Source organism: Neomonachus schauinslandi, chromosome 7 (assembly GCF_002201575.2).
Source record: "Neomonachus schauinslandi chromosome 7, ASM220157v2, whole genome shotgun sequence".
Classification (NCBI taxonomy): domain Eukaryota; kingdom Metazoa; phylum Chordata; class Mammalia; order Carnivora; family Phocidae; genus Neomonachus; species Neomonachus schauinslandi.
In genome coordinates, this window is record NC_058409.1 from 121,422,626 (window position 1) to 121,441,470 (window position 18,845).

At 43.6% G+C, this 18,845-nt stretch overlaps 1 long non-coding RNA gene across 1 annotated transcript; it reads right to left on the bottom strand.

The window, feature by feature from the left end:
* Positions 1 to 294: 294 nt before the first annotated feature.
* LOC110586146 lies at positions 295 to 17,723 on the bottom strand. Its single transcript, XR_002480672.1, has 3 exons — positions 17,684 to 17,723; positions 4,778 to 4,799; positions 295 to 332 (listed from the first exon to the last, which is right to left on the bottom strand). It is a non-coding gene; the product is annotated as an uncharacterized LOC110586146 (long non-coding RNA).
* Between the last annotated feature and the right edge of the window lie 1,122 nt (positions 17,724 to 18,845).

Genomic DNA, 18,845 nt, shown 5'->3' on the forward strand with positions numbered 1-18,845 from the left:
GAAAACTTGACATACAAAAGTAAAGATCAACAACACACGACAGGTACAAAGCCTGAGGAGCTAGCAAGTCAGTCTTTCCGTACCTGGCCCGGCAAACTGAGAGGTGCATTTCCTGGTGAGTCCTGGAAGTCGGCAAAGCTGGACTCCGCCAGCTTCCCCCACGAGGAACCGTGGGGCCAGCACTGCGGTTCTCAAAGGGCTTCATGCAGATACTGGGTGCCCTACAGAGACTCAAGCCACGTTGGAGGGAAACCCTTTCCTGAGTTTGCTCCTTATTGCTGTCTTGATACTTGCCTCTGGTTGCTATGACGAAATCTGGCACTGGAATTTTTCTGGGAACAAATAGGAAATAGTTGTGGGAGGAGATTCAAGACCCCACGCACATTTAGGTTTGGTTATAAACATTCATGGTAAAATAAAGCATTGACTCATTAAACCCTCCCAAAAAGAAACCCCCCAGATATTTTTTTAATCCCCATTCAACATTCCTTTGTTCCAGAGGTGACCAGCTAGAAGCTATTTGTTCTAGACAAGGTCACCAGCAAGATGAACTAACAGGGTAGAGAACTGACCAGTGGAGGTCGGTTGGTCACCCTGCGCCGAGACACACTCTGCTTTCAGTGTGTTTGATTTCTGGAGCTGAAAGTGCTAATCCCACACAGGGGAAATTTCCCATTTGCTAGAGTTGATTATCTCGTCCAGCCTCACTGAAGAGAAAACCAGGGCTGCAGCCTTTCAAACCCTGGCACCGAGGGTCTGGGAGATCTTATGAGAGCATTCAGGCCTCTGACACGCCTTGGACATAGATGTGCTGGGTGTCTCTTTGTCTTTGTCTATATTTATCGAAGACTTCTGTATCTAAAACTTTGTTTCTGGGGGCGCCTGGGTGGCTCAGTCGGTTAAGCATCTGCCTTTGGCTCAGGTCATGATCCTGGAGTCCTGGAATGGAGTCCCGCATTGGGCTCCTTGCTCAGGGGGGAGCCTGCTTTTCCCTCCTTCTCTGCCTGCCACTCTGCCTACTTGTGCTCTCTCTCTCTGTCAAATAAATAAATAAGATCTTTTTTAAAATAAAATAAAATTTTGTTTCTGAATCTCCACTTCTGACCTAAGCCCTATTACTCTCAGTTCCCATCCACCAACTTGTCTTCTAGAGCCAGCCTTATATGAGGGAAAAAGCAGCCGCCGTCCCTATGGAATGCTTTGAAGGGAGTGTGGAAGCCCACTCTACCCTATATGGGCTGGTCAGTGCCTTCTTATATTTGATGAAATATAAGAAGACGGATGTGGGGAGATGTGCTGAAGAAATAGCCTACTGATCCTTTAAGGGGCCATCTGGCTTCAACCTATCTTTCCCATCATATCCCCTAATGCTCCCCAATGAACATACTCCACTCCAGTCAGGCTCATATCCCACCATCTCTTGCATCTACCGTAGATGCCTCAGAAGTAGTGATTCAAATACAGCAATTTTTATCTCTCAGAATTCCTTGAAAGAGAAAACAGATCTGTTTGGAGGATATATTTAAGTAAGCCAGCTGGGAAGGACAGACAACATCTCTAGGTTTGTTCAGAGAGCAAACAGTGGTCACCAAACTACTATTCATAAAATAAGTTAGGAAGTAAAAGGCAACAGCTTAACAGGAGGCTGGGCCCATGTGGGAGGGGACTAAGAGTAATAACTCTAAGACTTTCTAGTGTTTACCTCTACCTGGCACTGTTCCAATCTCTCTCTATGTATCACTCATTTAACTCTTACAACAACCCTAAGAAGGAATCAGTAATATTATTCCCATTTCACAGATGGGGAAACAAATGTCCACAGTGGTTCAGTAAGCTGCCCAAGGTCACTTGGTTAGTGAACGGTGGAGCTAGTGAGCAACAGTCTGATGCTAGAATCTGCTTTGAACCACTCTGCAAGTGCCTCAGTAAGTAAGCCTCTGGGCACAGTTGAGGAAGGACGACAAGGCAGAAAGCTACAGGGATTTCATCAAATATGAGAAGGTGCCAGTGTAAGACCTGCCATTATTTTATGTATCGCTATGAGAATGGCTATGATATTAATTATTTTATATTATACTATGACACACCATCACAGTAAGACAGATTCTGGTTCAGAGATATCAAATATTCACATTTGAAAGAGGCGCATCTCAGATCGGAAGTCAAGTATTGAAGGGGGATTATGACCCTGTTTGCTGGAGAGGATGCCATGAGATCTTCTCCATCTCTCCTTGAAATCCTCAGTGAGGTCTATGTTTCTCATTAGTGCTTTTGTGGGTATAGACTCTTGGGGGGAGGTGGTGGCAGGGAAAGCTTGTAGAAGTCCTGTGTGTGGAGGTGTGTGTGCACATGCAAGCACACACATGTGCGCCCCGCGCGTGCAAGCATCAGTGAACAGGTGCAGGGCAAAGACAATTTTAGCAAGTTCAAAATTACCCTACATTTAGTGATACAAAGAAAATATAGCTTCATTATTTTCTATAATTGCTCTAATCTTTTTCCTGACCCTTCACTATACTATGTAGGGATGGAAAATTAAACATCATCCAATCCAACAATTTACACAGTCTCCTAGATATTTCGATCTTGCAGTTTCCGCCCCCCCCCCCATTTCTCTCCAAGGTGGCCCCTCGAGGAAGAGTTTACTTTACCTGGTGGTGGCATGAAGAGTTTATTTTACCTGGAGTTTACTTTACTTGGGGTGGCTTGACCCACGTGATTCATATGCACAGGTCCCTGTACCATCCTCTGGGTCCTCTGCATCCTCTGTAAAGACCTGGATGCTGAAGTCGGTAGAGCTCTGTGCTCTCTTGGCAGGGCCCTGCCGCCTGAGCTCCACTTAGGTCCTCACAAGAGTCACAGACCCCCTGAGGTCCAGCTCCATTTCCCATTTCATCTCCATCCAGGGAGTCCCCATGGTGGCAACACCCTGCTAAGTTCATCAGCTGGGTTGACTCATGGCACTCACAGCACTCTTGTTCAATGAGCCTGGGTGTGAGGTCCTTCCTGTCACCGCCCACTACGTTGAAGTCAGCATATTAAATAAGCTAGAGCCATCCTGGATCTACTGCTGATTCCCTAAGAGGCACTCCTGTTGGCCGTTACCTGTGCGCAGGAGACCGTAATCACGTGAAGGGGGAACACAAACATTAGATAGACATGCAATTAGTACTGACAGAATTAATAAAGATTTTTATCACTTACTGAATGTGTTAGCATGGGTGTTAGTCCTAATTCTAGTAAATATGAAGCCACCGATCTTCCCCAAGGGAGAGAGGGGGACACATGCAGCATGCGCATGTGCTCTTCAGGTCAGATATTCTTCTGGCTGATTCCCCCATGATAACAGGACCCAGTAGAGGCAAGCGGGCATATGTGTGTGTGTGTTGGGAGTTTGTCCAGAAGTCTGGGTTGTCATGGCTAGAGAAGTGATGGACTGAAGAGCTGATACTGAAATCTCATCCATGTCCAGAAGTCTGGATGAACCCACCAAGAGCCTAAGACAGAGCACCAGGCAGCCTGTCTCTCCCTCTCTAGACTAGAGCCGCCAAACATGGAGAAGCCTGTCCAGGCCAGAGAGCAGCCCTTTGCCTCTTTCTCCACAATCCCGTTCTTCCTCTTGCCAGAATATCTACCATCTGTCACCTCAACTGACCTTGTCCCTCTGCTCAATGAGTGGAGCGCTGGAGTTCCACATTTTCCAAAAAAAGTCCTCAGAAGGCCAAAAAAAAAAAAAAAAAGCATTCGAGAATGAGCTCTGAAGAGAGAAGAGGACAGAGAGGAGCAGTACCACTCCCCTCTCCCAGGAAAGAGGGCTCCCTGGACCTCACACTTCTGGCCCTCCCCTGGCTGTGCCCCTTTCCTGCCTGAGTGGTCCCAAGCCTACTTCCAGAGCCTTCCTGGGTGGGTTCTCTCCACGGCCGACCACGTCTCCAGGGCACACACCCCTAAGCCCAAGAAGTGGCGGAAGGGTGGCTGTTTGCAGGGATGGACTTGGACGTGCAGGCTGGGAAGTCTACCCATGTGTGTGCCCTGTGCCTCTAATGTGGGGCCACCAGGGAAAGAGGTGAGTCCCCAGGCCCTGAGCCACCGCATTCCTGCACGAGCCTACATAGTCTTTTTTTTTTAATTTTTTATATATTTATTGGGGGGGCAGAGAGAGAGAGAGAGAATCACAAGCAGACTCCACGCTGAGCACAGAGCCTGACATGGGGCTTGATCTCACTTCCCTGAGATCTTGACCTGAGCAGAAATCAAGAGTTGGATGCTCAACCAACTGAGCCAACCCAGGCGCCCCGAGCCTACATAGTCTTGATTCAAACCTGCCCTCTGTGCAGGTATACTTGTCAACGCAGGAGGGTGAAACATATTTTACTTAACAGTTGGTCTGCTTGATTTACAACTTTTAAATATTTAGATGTGGTATGTGAGCCTCCATTTTTACTTGTGCAGGGGCCCCACAAAAGTGAGGGGAGGACCTGGGGAAGGGAGGGACGGGCAACTCTCTGCATCAAAAAAGACCAAACTTGATTCTCTGCTGTGTGGTGCTTAGAATAGTGCATAGTACACACTCAAATACGTGCTGAAAGAGAAAGGAAGGAAGGAAAGAAGGATGAGGCTGCGAGAGGGAAAGGGAAGGGCTTGTGTTAAACCGTTCACATTTCAGGAGTTTTACGGATTCAGAAAAGCCGGAAATCAAAGCTGGCCTCCACCATCCCACTTGCGTGTCCTTGGGTAGCAGTAGGCTATATGATATCTCCAAATCTCATTTCCTCACCTGGAAAATGGGGACGCCATGCCTATGAAAAAGAGAAAACAGGTAAGTATTAACTACTTACATTATTCTCATCATCATCAATTTTTATTATTATATACCCCATCTCCCTAATCTTATTTAATTTATAAGTCATATTCTGAGGACCAATTTGTTTCAAACAATCTCAGGAAGTTTACTGCTATTGATGGGCCCAACATGGAGGGAGAACTATTTCATGATCCCCATTTCAGCCCCACTAACATCCTCAAATGCTCCCCAACTACCATGGCAGATGTTGCTGGTGCCCCGTCCATATGCCTGGGCATGGACCCCTTCAATACTCAGCAGCCTGACTTCCAATTGCCAGCGCCAGCATTTCTTTGCATAAAGGCATCCCCAGTCCTCCTCTACTTTGCCACTCGAATGGCCAGACAGAAGTACCAGAGAATTAATGTCCAGGAAGCAGCCTTCAACCAATGTCGGATGGAAGTGAGTATAAATACCCCAGTTCTCTCACTCCTACAGGAAGATAACTCCAGGGTTCATGGTCTATACTGAATCCCAGCAGGATCACATTATATTTGCCCTCAGTGGTAACTTGCTGGATAAGGAATCCTTTGGTTGCTACACAAATATGCATGAGCATGGTCATGCCAGTTACTATGACCAGTGAATATCCCTTCTAATTGGTCAGTGCTCATGCCTTACTCCTTGTTAAATATTTTTAAAACCACCTCTTCACATTTAACCAATAAGTTGCTCCTACAAGTGCTTCTTGAGAAATATCAATATTCTATAAAACTAGATCCAGCAGCAATTTCACCTGATAAACTAATAAATATGCATTGTTTCCTCCTTCCTACAACATGGCATTAAGATTCGATAGTTGAGTGGAACAGACGATGTAAGATCATTCAATGCTTCCACCTACATCTAAAAGCCAGCAGACACCATGGGTTTTTTTTTTTTTTTTTGAAATTTTCCCATATGTTTAAATGAGTACCATGACCCCACACAGTCTATCAAATAGGGCATCTGCTCTTATGTACTTTTGCACTTGGCAGTGACCTCAGGGCTTGACAAATATGCTGTCTCGGTGTTTTTATTTATTATCTCATAATCCCTTGGATGGTGACACATTCTGAGATTCTATCAAATATAGTAAGATCCCTATATGAATGTAATGTAACAAAAAAGATAACCTAGATCTAGAGTGGGTGAATGCCAACCCAAACAGTGGCTAAACAAGGCAGCTGTTTGCAATTAGGTCCAATTAACACATTTTAAACATGGCCGAGCTGGGAATCTCTTTGAAGTGTGTTGCTGGTGAAGGTTTTTCTTGAAAGGGGTTTCTGGGTAGGAACCAGTCAAAGCCCACAGTTGAACAACTCAACTTCCCATCTTGACTTAAGTGCCTTGCAGAGTTCACAGTTTGAGAGTTCATTTTCCCCAGTTATGTGTGTAAATATTTCAAACATGTAATGAAATTCTGGAAAGGCATCTTTGCTGAAAAGAACATTTTAAAGCCAGGAGGAGAGAGGAAAGCAAGGGCAGGGCTCCTGTGTTCTCAGTTGCATTCTGTCGAACTGCCAATCTCCACTTAAAACATAAATTGCAAAATATTTATTTATGTCATAAGCATGTAAGAACATCGTCTACTCTGAAATAAAAGCTCCATGAGGGCAAAAACTTTGTCTCACTCATCACCATATCCCTAGCACCTAGACTGATGCACAGCAGGCCTACAGTTGATACCAGTTGAATGAATGGAGGGATGGATGTTTACGGAGTGAATAAACAAATGCATGAATGAAGTAATAAAGTGAATTAATTATATACATATGTTTGGAAAACACAAGCTAAAGTCCCTAACCCACATGTGTGTGACACAAAGGCACCACACATACACTGAGAAAGGGAGAGAATTGTCTTAATTCTCCTAATTTTGCTGGTGCTGCCTATTTGGGGATAATTTGGGACTTAAATCTCAGCTTCACAAGGCGTCTGGCTGGCTCAGTCAGTAGAGTTTGTGACACTTGATCTCGGGAGTGTGAGTTCAAGCCCCACACTGGGTGTAGAGATTACTTACAAATAAAATCTTAAAAAAAAAAAAATCTCAGCTTCATTTTTCATATCTGACATAAAGCCGAGGAACCGTGCCTGGCTTATTTATTAAGTAAGCACTTAATAAGTATTTGAGGACTAGTGAGTGAAAAAACTAAATGGGGCTTGGTTCCATGGTCTCTGACCAAAAGAGGCCCGACATCTAAGTGCCTCACTCCTTGTGTATTTCCTGAGTCTTGTCCCCCCACTGACCTCCCTGGATGACCTTCTCATTCACAGACACCGGGCCCAGCCACACAAGAGAGCTTTGGGAGAAGAGGCAGGGAGCCATCCTCCCTCCCACCAGTCCTGTCTCTGAGACGGAAGGGTCTGTCGCTTTGTTCCAGGTGAGGCAGACAGGAGGTCGTGGGAGGTCTGCTAGGAGACCGGGTTCTACAGCTGGGCTGCCCATTAAAAATGCAGATTCCCGGCTCTCAGCCCCCAAGGCTCCAACTCATAGTGGGTCTGGGATGTAACTCGGGAACCCGCATAGGAACTACCACTCCGGTAATTCCCATGTAGAGGATAAACTGTTAGGGACTTGGGTTGGAAGGAAAGCATTCTGGAAGGAGAAAACTTCTATCCCTGAGTGCCGCCTGGAAAGTAAGTCCATGTCTGGACAGAGCCCTTGAGCACAGTTTGAGAAACCACCCACATCTTCTCAGACCCACTTTTCCCTTCAAGGAAATTTAGAGGTTTGCCATCATAGAAACAAACCAAAATAATAATAACAACAACAACACCTAGAAAATCGTAGTTGGGAATATCCATGCTAAAGAAAAGCAAGGAGGAGGAGCACAGACACTGGCTTCTAGAAGCAGAAGAGGTCTGGAAACTGCCCATCAGGACAGAAGGGAAGGTCGGACCAGAGCAGGACTCCAGTCAAGCACTGGAATGACAAGTTCCTGCAGCCTGATAATTTAGAGGCTTACAACGTATCTGTCCACACGACAACTAATTTCAGAGTCAATGATGTACTCCTTGAAGACAGCCTAGAAACCTGGAAAATTCGAGACAAATGGCCTGTTAGCATAAAGGAGCTCAATGGTTTAAATCCTCCATTCATCATGCCCTGCATGAAAGGCTTCCTCTGTAAACAGAAGAGCAAGACCACACTGCCTTGTATTAAGATACGCTCAGCTTGTTTAAAAGGGGGCATTATTTTCCACTGGGCATGTGGTTTCTTCATGATTTCACACACACACTGTGCACAGAGCAGACAACTTTTTTGACAGGCTCTTGGGCTTAGCCTTTTTGTAGTACCTTGGGAAGCTTAACCACAGACTAGATGGATGCATCTACAGTACCAACGGGTCAGAACTCCATCTCTCACCGGCCACCAGTATCTCTCCCCTTCCCACTGCCTTCCCACCCTGCAACCACCAGTCTCTTTGTTCTTGGATCTCTCTGGATAGACAAAGGTACTTATGTTTTGTTTACTTGATATCAAATATAGTTTAAAAAAATAAATGGTCATTGTATTAAGCATGTATTGTATTATGACAATTACATAACATGAGATTCTAATCATTTCTGTTGACTCCCAACCATTAGGCTCATGGCAAAGACCTTGTGACTATATGATGAATGTGGGAGACTTCTCATAAACGTCAGGAGGGAGGAGAAGATACCACGTTCTGTGCAGGCTAGTTTATGCTGTGGCAGCAAACACTACCCAAATCTCAAAGGCCAACAAAAAGCCTCTTTCTCATTCCAGCACATCTTCATCTGAGTAGCCAGGCACGTGGGAGAGAAGAAGAGAGCACAGTCTCACACCAGCAATCACACGCTGGGTCTGGTTGTGCCACACATCACCTCCATACACATCTTCTCGCCCAGAACTAATCATGTGGCCCAACCACAAGTCACCCAATGACAAGGGGGCCAGGAAGTAAAATCCTCTCCTGTGTCTGGAAGTCAAAGAGTCAGAAAGATCTAGAGAACAGCACTAATGACCACCAAGGGAGGAGGAAGGAAGGGAGAAGAATCCAGCAACTGAGTGCTGTTGAGGAAGACACACTGAAAAATCTCACCTACTGTCACTGACTATACCCTCGTCCCGACTCAGCGGCATCTCCCACCGCCTATAAAATCCTGCAAGTTTTGTAATTTAAAAAAAGATAACAAAGATTTGTTTAATCACAAGTTTTTATTTTATGTTTTCATTTGCCATGCATGAAATAGGCATTCTCATCCATGACTTTTATGAACAAAGTTAATCAGGTCTTTCTGGAACATTACTGGTTATGTGTAGAAAAAACACTTAGAAGTTTCATTACCTTTGACTCTATAATTCTACATCTAGAAATGAAACCTAAGGGAATAAGCAGAAATGCAGATAATGATTTATGTAAAAGGATATTTTCTTAATCACATTATTATTAATGTTCCAAACTGGAAGTAGCAGAAATGTCGAATAAAAGAGGACTGGTCAAGGGGCGCCTGGTTGACTCAGTCAGCTGACCATTGACTTTTTTTTTTTAATTTTTTTATTGTTATGTTAATCACCATACATTACATCATTAGTTTTGGATGTACTGTTCCATGATTCATTGTTTGTGCATAACACCCAGTTCTCCATGCAGAATGTGCCCTCCTCAATACCCATCACCAGGCTAACCCATCCTCCCACCCCGCTCCCCTCTAGAACCCTCAGTTTGTTTTTCAGAGTCCATCTTCTCTCATGGTTCGTCTCCCCCTCCGATTTCCCGCCCTTCATTCTTCCCCTCCTGCTATCTTCTTTTTTTTTTTTCCTTAACATATATTGCATTATTTGTTTCAGAGGTACAGATCTGAGATTCAACAGTCTTGCACAATTCACAACGCTCACCATAGCACATACCCTCCTCAGTGTCTATCACCCAGCCACTCCATCCTTCCCACCCCACCCCCCACTCCAGCAACCCTCAGTTTGTTTCCTGCGATTAAGAATTCCTCATATCAGTGAGGTCATATGATACATGTCTTTCTCTGATTGACTTATTTCGCTCAGCATAACACCCTCCAGTTCCATCCACATCGTTGCAAATGGCAAGATCTCATTCCTTTTGATGGCTGCATAATATTCCATTGTATATATATATACCAAATCTTCTTTATCCATTCATCTGTCGATGGACATCTTGGCTCTTTCCATAGTTTGGCTATTGTGGACATTGCTGCTATAAACATCAGGGTGCACGTAGCCCTTCGGATCCCTACATTTGTATCTTTGGGGTAAATACCCAAGCGCAATTACTGGATTGTATGGTAGCTCTATTTTCAACTTTTCGAGGAACCTCCATACTGTTTTCCAGAGTGGCTGCACCAGCTTGCATTCCCACCAACAGTGTAGGAGGGTTCCCCTTTCTCCACATCCCTGCCAACATCTGTCGTTTCGTGACTTGTTAATTTTGGCCATTCTGACTACTGTGAGGTGGTATCTCATTGAGGTTTTGATTTGGATTTCCCTGATGCCGAGCGATGTTGAGCACTTTTCCATGTCTGTTGGCCATTTGGATGTCTTCTTTGCAGAAATGTCTGTTCATGTCTTCTGCCCATTTCTTGATTGGATTCTTTATTCTTTGGGTGTTGAGTTTGATAAGTTCTTTATAGATTTTGGATACTAGCCCTTGATCTGATATGTCATTTGCAAATATCTTCTCCCATTCTCAGTTGTCTCTTGGTTTTGTTGACTGTTTCCTTTGCTGTGCAAAAGCTTTTTATCTTGATGAAGTCCCAATAGTTCATTTTTGCCCTTGCTTCCCTTGCCTTTGGCGATGTTTCTAGGAAGAAGTTGCTGCGGCTGAGGTCGAAGAGGTTGCTGCCTGTGTTCTCCTTTAGGATTTTGATGGACTCCTGTCTCACGTTGAGGTCTTTCAACCATTTTGAGTCTATTTTTGTGTGTGGTGTAAGGAAATAGTCCAGTTTCATTCTTCTGCATGTGGCTGTCCAATTTTCCCAACACCAATTGTTGAAGAGACTGTCTTTTTTCCATTGGACATTCTTTCCTGCTTTGTCAAAGATTAGTTGACCATAGAGTTGAGGGTCCATTTCTGGGCTCTCTATTCTGTTCCATTGATCTATGTGTCTGTTTTTGTGCCAGTACCATACTGTCTTGATGATGACAGCTTTGTAATAGAGCTTGAAGTCCGGAATTGTGATGCCACCAGCTTTGCTTTTCTTTTTCAACATTCCTCTGGCTATGCGGGGTCTTTTCTGGTTCCATACAAATTTTAGGATTATTTGTTCCATTTCTTTGAAAAAAGTGGATGGTATTTTGATGGGGATTGCATTGAATGTGTAGATTGCTCTAGGTAGCATTGACATCTTCACAATATTTGTTCTTCCAATCCATGAGCATGGCACGTTTTTCCATTTCTTTGTGTCTTCCTCAATTTCTCTCATGAGTATTTTATAGTTTTCTGAGTACAGATCCTTTGCCTCTTTGGTTAGATTTATTCCTAGGTATCTTATGGTTTTGGGTGCAATTGTAAATGGGATCGACTCCTTAATTTCTCTTTCTTCTGTCTTGGTGTATAGAAATGCCACTGATTTCTGTGCATTGATTTTATATCCTGCCACTTTACTGAATTCCTGTATGCGTTCTAGCAGTTTTGGGGTGGAGTCTTTGGGGTTTTCCACATAAAGTATCATATCATCTGCAAAGAGTGAGAGTTTGACTTCTTCTTCACTGACTTGGATGCCTTTTATTTCTTTTTGTTGTCTGATTGCTGTGGCTAGGACTTCTAATACTATGTTGAATAGCAGTGGTGATAGTGGACATCCCTGCCATGTTCCTGACCTTGGGGGGAAAGCTCTCAGTTTTTCCCCATTGAGAATGATATTCGCTGTAGGTTTTTCATAGATGGCTTTTATAATCTTGAGGTATGTACCCTCGATCCCTATACTCTGAAGAGTTTTGATCAAGAAAGGATGCTGTACTTTGTCAAATGCTTTTTCTGCATCTATTGAGAGGATCATATGATTCTTGTTCTTTCTTTTGTTAATGTACTGTATCACATTGATTGATTTGCGGATGTTGAACCAGCCTTGCAGCCCAGGGATAAATCCCACTTGGTCGTGGTGAATAATCCTTTAATGTACTGTTGCATCCTATTGGCTAGTATTTTGGTGAGAATTTTTGCATCCATGTTCATCAGGGATATTGGTCTATAATTCTCCTTTTTGATGGGGGTCTTTGTCTGGTTTTGGGACCAAGGTAATAGTGGCCTCATAAAACGAGTTTGGAAGTTTTCCTTCCATTTCTATTTTTTGGAACAGTTTCAGAAGAATAGGTATTAATTCTTCTTTAAATGTTTGGTAGAATTCCCCTGGGAAGCCATCTGGCCCTGGGCTCCTTTGTTTGTTGGGAGATTTTTGATGACTGCTTCAATTTCCTTAGTGGTTATAGGTCTGTTCAGGTTTTCTATTTCTTCCTGGTTCAGTTTTGGTAGTTGATACATCTCTAGGAATGCATCCATTTCTTCCAGATTATCTAATTTGCTGGCCTAGAGTTGCTCATAATATGTTCTTATAATTGCTTGTATTTCTTTGGTGTTGGTTGTGATCTCTTCTCTTTCATTCATGATTTTGTTGATTTGGGTCATTTCTCTTTCCTTTTGGTAAGTCTGGCCAGGGGTTTATCAATCTTGTTAATTCTTTCAAAGAACCAGCTTCTAGTTTCGTTGATCTGTTCTACTGTTCTTTTGGTTTCTATTTCATTGATTTCTGCTCTGATCTGTATTATTTCTCTTCTCCTGCTGGGTTTAGGCTTTATTTGCTGTTCTTTCTCCAGCTCCTTTAGGTGTAGGGTTAGGTTGTGTAGTTGAGACCTTTCTTGTTTCTTGAGAAAGGCTTGTATTGCTATATACTTTCCTCTTAAGACTGCCTTTGCTGCATCCCAAAGATTTTGAACAGTTGTGTTTTCATTTTCATTTGTTTCCATGAATTTTTTTATTCTTCTTTAATTTCCTGGTTGACCCATTCATTCTTTAGTAGGATGCTCTTTAGCCTCCATGTATTTGAGTTCTTTCCGACTTTCCCCTTGTGATTGAGTTCTAGTTTCAAAGCATTGTGGTCTGAAAATAGGCAGGGAATGATCCCACTCTTTTGGTACCGGTTGAGACCCGATTTGTGACCTAGGATGTGATCGATTCTGGAGAATGTTCCATGGGCACTAGAGAAGAATGTGTATTCCGTTGCTTTGGGATGGAATGTTCTGAATATGTCTGTGAAGTCCATTTGGTCCAGTGTGTCATGTAAAGTCTTTATTTCCTTGTTGATCTTTTGCTTAGATGAACTGTCCATTTCAGTGAGGGGGGTGTTAAAGTCCCCCACTATTATTGCATTGTTGTCAATGTGTTTCTTTGCTTTTGTTATCAATTGGCTTATATAATTGGCTGCTCCCATGTTAGGGGCATAGATAGTTACAATTGTTAGATCTTCTTGTTGGATAGACCCTTTAAGTAGGATATAGTGTCCTTCCTCATCTCTTATTATAGCCTTTGGTTTAAAATCTAATTTGTCTAATATAAGGATTGCCACCCCAGCTTTCTTTTGGTGTCCATTAGCATGGTAAATGTTTTCCACCCCCTCACTTTCAATCTGGGGGTGTCTTTGGGTCTAAAATGAGTCTCTTGCGGACAGCATATTGATGGGTCTTGTTTTTTAATCCAATCTGATAGCCTGTGTCTTTTGATTGGGGCATTTAGCCCATTTACATTCAGGGTAACTATTGAAAGATAGGAATTTAGTGCCATGGTATTGCCTGTAAGGTGACTGTTACTATATATTGTCTGTGTTCCTTTCTGGTCTTATGTTGCTTTTAGGCTCTCTCTTAGCTTAGAGGACCTCTTTCAAGATTTCTTGTAGGACTGGTTTCATGTTTGCAAATTCCTTTAGTTTTTGTTTGTCCTGGAAGCTTTTTATCTCTCCTTCTATTTTCAATGACAGCCTAGCTGGATATAGTATTCTTGGCTGCATATTTTTCTCATTTAGTGCTCTGAATATATCATGCCAGTCCCTTCTGGCCTGCCAGGTCTCTGTGGATAGGTCTGTTGCCAATCTAATGTTTCTACCACTGTAGGTTACATATCTCTTCTCCTGAGCTGCTTTCAGGATTTTCTCTTTGTCTCTGAGACTCGTAAGTTTTACTATTAGATGTCGGGGTGTTGACCTATTTTTATTGATTTTGAGAGGGGTTCTCTGTGCCTCCTGGATTTTGATGCCTGTTTCCTTCCCCAAATTAAGGAAGTTCTCTGCTATAATTTGCTCCAATATACCTTCTGCCCCTCTCTCTCTTTCTTCTTCTTCTGGGATCCCAATTATTCTAATGTTGTTTCATCTTATGGTATCCCTTATCTCTCAAATTCTGCCCTCGTGATCCAGTAGTTGTTTATCTCTCTTTTTCTCAGCTTCTTTATTTTCCATCATTTGGTCTTCTATATCAATGATTCTCTCTTCTGCCTCATTTATCCTAGCAGTTAGTGCCCCCATTTTTTATTGCACCTCATTAATAGCCTTTTTGATTTCGACTTGGTTAGATTTTAGTTCTTTTATTTCTCCAGAAAGGGTTTCTCTAATAACTTCCATGCTTTTTTCAAGCCCAGCTAGTATCTTTAAAGTGATGAATCTGAACTCTAGATCTGACATCGTACTAATGGCCGTATTGAGTAGGTCCCTGGCAGTCAGTACTACCTCTTGTTCTTTTTGTTGAGGTGATTTTTTCCATCTTGTCATTTTGTCCAGAGGAGAATAGATGAATGAGAGAACAAAATGCTAACAGTGTAACAACATCTCCAGAAAATATACTCTAAACAAATCAGAAAAGACCTGAAGCCAGGGGAAAAGAAAGGGAAAGAAAGAAAAAATAAAAAGAAAGTAGAAAGAAAAAGAAAAAGATAAAAACAAACAAAAACAGAACAAAACAACAACAACAAAAAACCAGAATATGATCAAATATGATCAGGCTGGTGCATAGATCAGAGCCACACACTAGATTTTGGGTGTATTTTGGTCTGTTAGAAGAAAGTGCCTCCCAAAATTTTAAAGAAAGAAAAACTTACATATGTACAAAAATAAGGGTTGATATGATGAAGGGATGGAATATGACTGTAAAGATGAAAATTATAAAAAATTTTATAAAAGGAATTTATAAGAAGTTGTTTGAAAAAAGAAAGAAGAGGGCGCCTGGGTGGCTCAGTTGGTTGGGCGACTGCCTTCGGCTCGGGTCATGATCCTGGAGTCCCTGGATCGAGTCCCGCATCGGGCTCCCTGCTCGGCAGGGAGTCTGCTTCTCCCTCTGACCCTCCTCCCTCTCATCCTCTCTGTATCTCATTCTCTCTGTCTCAAATAAATAAATAAAATCTTTAAAAAAAAAAAAAGAAAAAAAGAAAAAAGAAAGAAGAGGATTTATTTTAAAAAGGGAGAGAATGTGATCAGGCAGGAGAGTAGAACAAAACCATATACTAGAGATTTAGGGTATATTTTGATCTGTTAGAAGAAACTATCTCAAAATTTTAAAGAGAGAACAACTTATATATATATGCCAAAAATAAGGGTAACTACTGTGAAGGGATAGAATAGGACTCTAAAAATGAAAAATAAAAATGTTTTTTGTTTTTTTGTTTTAAAGATTTAATTTATTTATTTGACAGAGAGAGACAGCGAGAGAGAGAACACAAGCAGGGGGAGTGGGAGAGGGAGAAGCAGGCTTCCCGCCGAGCGGGGAGCCCGATGCAGGGCTCGAACCCAGGACCCTGGGATCATGACCTGAGCCGAAGGCAGACGCTTAACAACTGAGCCACCCAGGCCCCCCAAAAATGTTTTTTTTTTAAAAAAGGGATTGATAAGATGTTGGTTGAAAAAGGGAAAAAGAAAAATTCAAAAAAAAAAAGAAAAAAGACAGTTAAAAAAAATTAACTTTGAAAGACTAAAGAATCATGGTAAAAAAGCCATGAATTCTATGTGCAGTATTCCCCTAGCGCTGGAGTTCTGCCGTTCTCATTGATCGGTAAACTTGGTCTTGGCTGGCTGTTCTCGCTGATCTTCTGGGGGAGGGGCCTGTTGCCATGGTTCCCAAATGTCTTTACCTGAGGCGGAATTGTCCCGCCCTTGCCGGGTCAGGCTAAGTAATCTGCTCGGGTTTGCCCTCCAGGGCTTTTGTTCCCTGCGAGCCTTCCGTACAGCTTTGGAGGCCGAGAGTGAGAATGGCGGCCTCCAATCTCTGCCCCGGAGGAGCCGAGAACTCGGGGCCCCGCTCCTCAGTGCGCCCCAGAGAAAAGCCGTCAGTCACTCCCGTCTCCCCAGTCTCCGGCCGCACTCCGTGCTCACCCGGCCTGTGACCGAGAGTTTCTATCTCTGGCACCCGACCCCGTGCAGAGTCTCCAAACCCCACAGATCCATGCAGTGCGCTCCCGCGCCGCTCCTCCCCGGGGAGGAAGGGGAGTCTCCCCGGATCTGCCGCTTGTTGGGTCCCTGCTGGAGGAGCAGCGGCCCGACTGTGCCGTGGATCACGGTTTATGGCCACCCCGAGCTGGGAGCCCACTCCTCAGCTCTGTCTCTGCAGCCGGCTTCCCTGCCCCATACCTGGGAGCTCTGCCGCACTCAGGCACCCCCGGTCTTTCTGTGACCCCGAGGGTCCTGAGACCACACTGTCCCGGAGGGTTCCACCCCCCCGCTTAGCCACTGGAGTGACGACCCTCAGTGGAGCCGACTTCTAAAAGTTCCGATTCTGTGCTCTGCAGCTCTATCACTTGCCAGAAGCGGCCGACGGAGGCCCCTCCCCCACCGTCTATCCTCCCGAACATCGCCTCGGATTCACTTCTCCGCACGTCCTACCTTCCAGAAAGTGGTTGCTTTTCTGTTCAGAGAGTTGTTGCTATTCCTTTCTTCGATCTCCTGTTGGGTTTGTAGGTGTTCAGAATGGTTTGATCCCTATCCAGCTGAATTCCTGAGACCAGACGAAATCCAGGTCTCCTACTCCTCCGCCATCTTGCTCCCAGGCATTTCTCCCATCGACTCTTGATTTCCACTCCAGTCATGATCTCCGGGTCGTGAGATTGAGCCCCGTGTAGGGCTCTGTGCTCAGTGTGGAGTCTACTTGAGATTCTTTCCCTCTGCACCTGCCCCCCCCACCCCCCCGCTCACACACATGCAGGTGCTCTCTCTCTAAAACAAATAAATAAATCTTTAAAAAAAAAAAAAAAAGGACTGGTCAAATAAATTCTGCTGCATCCATATGCTGGAAGAATGGATAGCTATTAGAAGAAATGGCTCAGCAGGCTGGTGTGTCCGTACAATGGACTGTTATACTGACATTCAGAATCGCGATTATGATTGTGATCTAGAAATATGAAAATACCTACATGAGCTAAGGATAACAGGACAAAATAGAACTTGATAATACACACATTAGAATTATATATGAAATAAATAAGTTCTATACTAAATTCAGAAGGGACTGGGGCATATATATGATGATTCAAGAGTTTGAGCTTTTCTGGTGATTTCAAATCTGTACCCAGATGTTTTGTTCAATGCTTGTTTAGTTGATGAAGGAGAAAAACAAGCAGGGCAAGGAGAAAAGGGAGAGTGAGGAGGGAAAAAAAGGAGAGAAAGAGGGAAGAAAAGGAGAAAGAGGAAACAGAAAGTGGAAGTAGAAGGAGCACAGAGGGAGAGGAGGACTGAAGAGACTTGCTGCATTCAGCATCCTGGGCTCCATCCCTGGCAAAGTCGGGAGGAGGCTCCTCTGTGAGCTACACAAGTACAGTGTGATTTTCGTCCACCTGAAGTATGTTTGCTGTTCATTAAATACATGGAACATGTAGAAGAGACCTTCAGTACCTCTACATCACACAGGCAGACATGTCCCTCACAGAAGAAGCTTTGACATCTAAGCAGTGTGGCCACCTAGAAGGTTCTCCAACTACCTCGTTGGCTGGGTGTTTCTGGGGTACATGGTGCTTGGTTTGGCCAATTCCCAGTTGGTAGCATTGATGAGCAAGGCTGAGTGGCAAGTCTGGGTCTGGGCTTAGTCTAATTTCTTGTGCTCCATCCTTGAAGACAAAACAGAGGACCTAGAAGTTAGTATTAGAAGTTCTCAAACAAGCACAAAACTTTTTGCAACTCAGTAGGCTACCAACCATCACACACCCAGCAAAATGGATTTAATTTAAGACTGACAGTATCAAGTGTTGGTGAGGATGTGGATGAACGAGAACTCTCAATCACTGCTAGTGTAAAATAGGACAGCCACTCTGGAAAATGGTTTGGCTGCTTTCAGTGTAATTTCACTCCTGGGTATATATACTTAAAACATACATGCATATACCCACAAAAAGACTGAACAAGAATGTTCATGGTGACCTTAGTCATAATATTTCACATTTGTTCCATCCATCTCCTTTCTGTGGTATGACGGACTGCCCAAGACAAGGTTTTCTCATAGTCGAGCCCAGGGGCACAAGAAAGCAGAGGACAGACACGTGCCATGCCTCTTGAAGTCCCACCTAGAACTGACACATGGCCACCTCTGTCCTCTTGCTGTTGGCCAAAGCAAGACATGTGGCAAAGCATTTACTGAGCATTTATTGCAGGTCTGACTTCTTGTGCATTTGAACTTTTTCAGCGATGCAATGAGGTGGGCACAAGTATTATCCCCTTTCATGGGTGACGAAAGGGAGACTCTGGGAAGCTAAACAAGTTTTCCAAGGTTACAAGGCTAACAAATAGCAAGGAGTTAAGTTGCAGAGTCAGACTCCAAAGCCCCTCACCCTGAGCCAAGTTGGCAGATCCTAGATGTGGATTGTTCTCGACTTGCACAGCTATCACAAAAGCCTGTGGGCTGAGTTGGGGCATAAATTTTTAAGTGGTTTGAAAAAAACAAAAATCACTTAACCTATCTGGCTTTCCATTTCTTCTCCCGTAAAATGAGAATTATATTGGATCTCTAAGCTCATTCCAGATATAAATTTAACACCAAGATTCTGTGAACGCAGTGGAACAT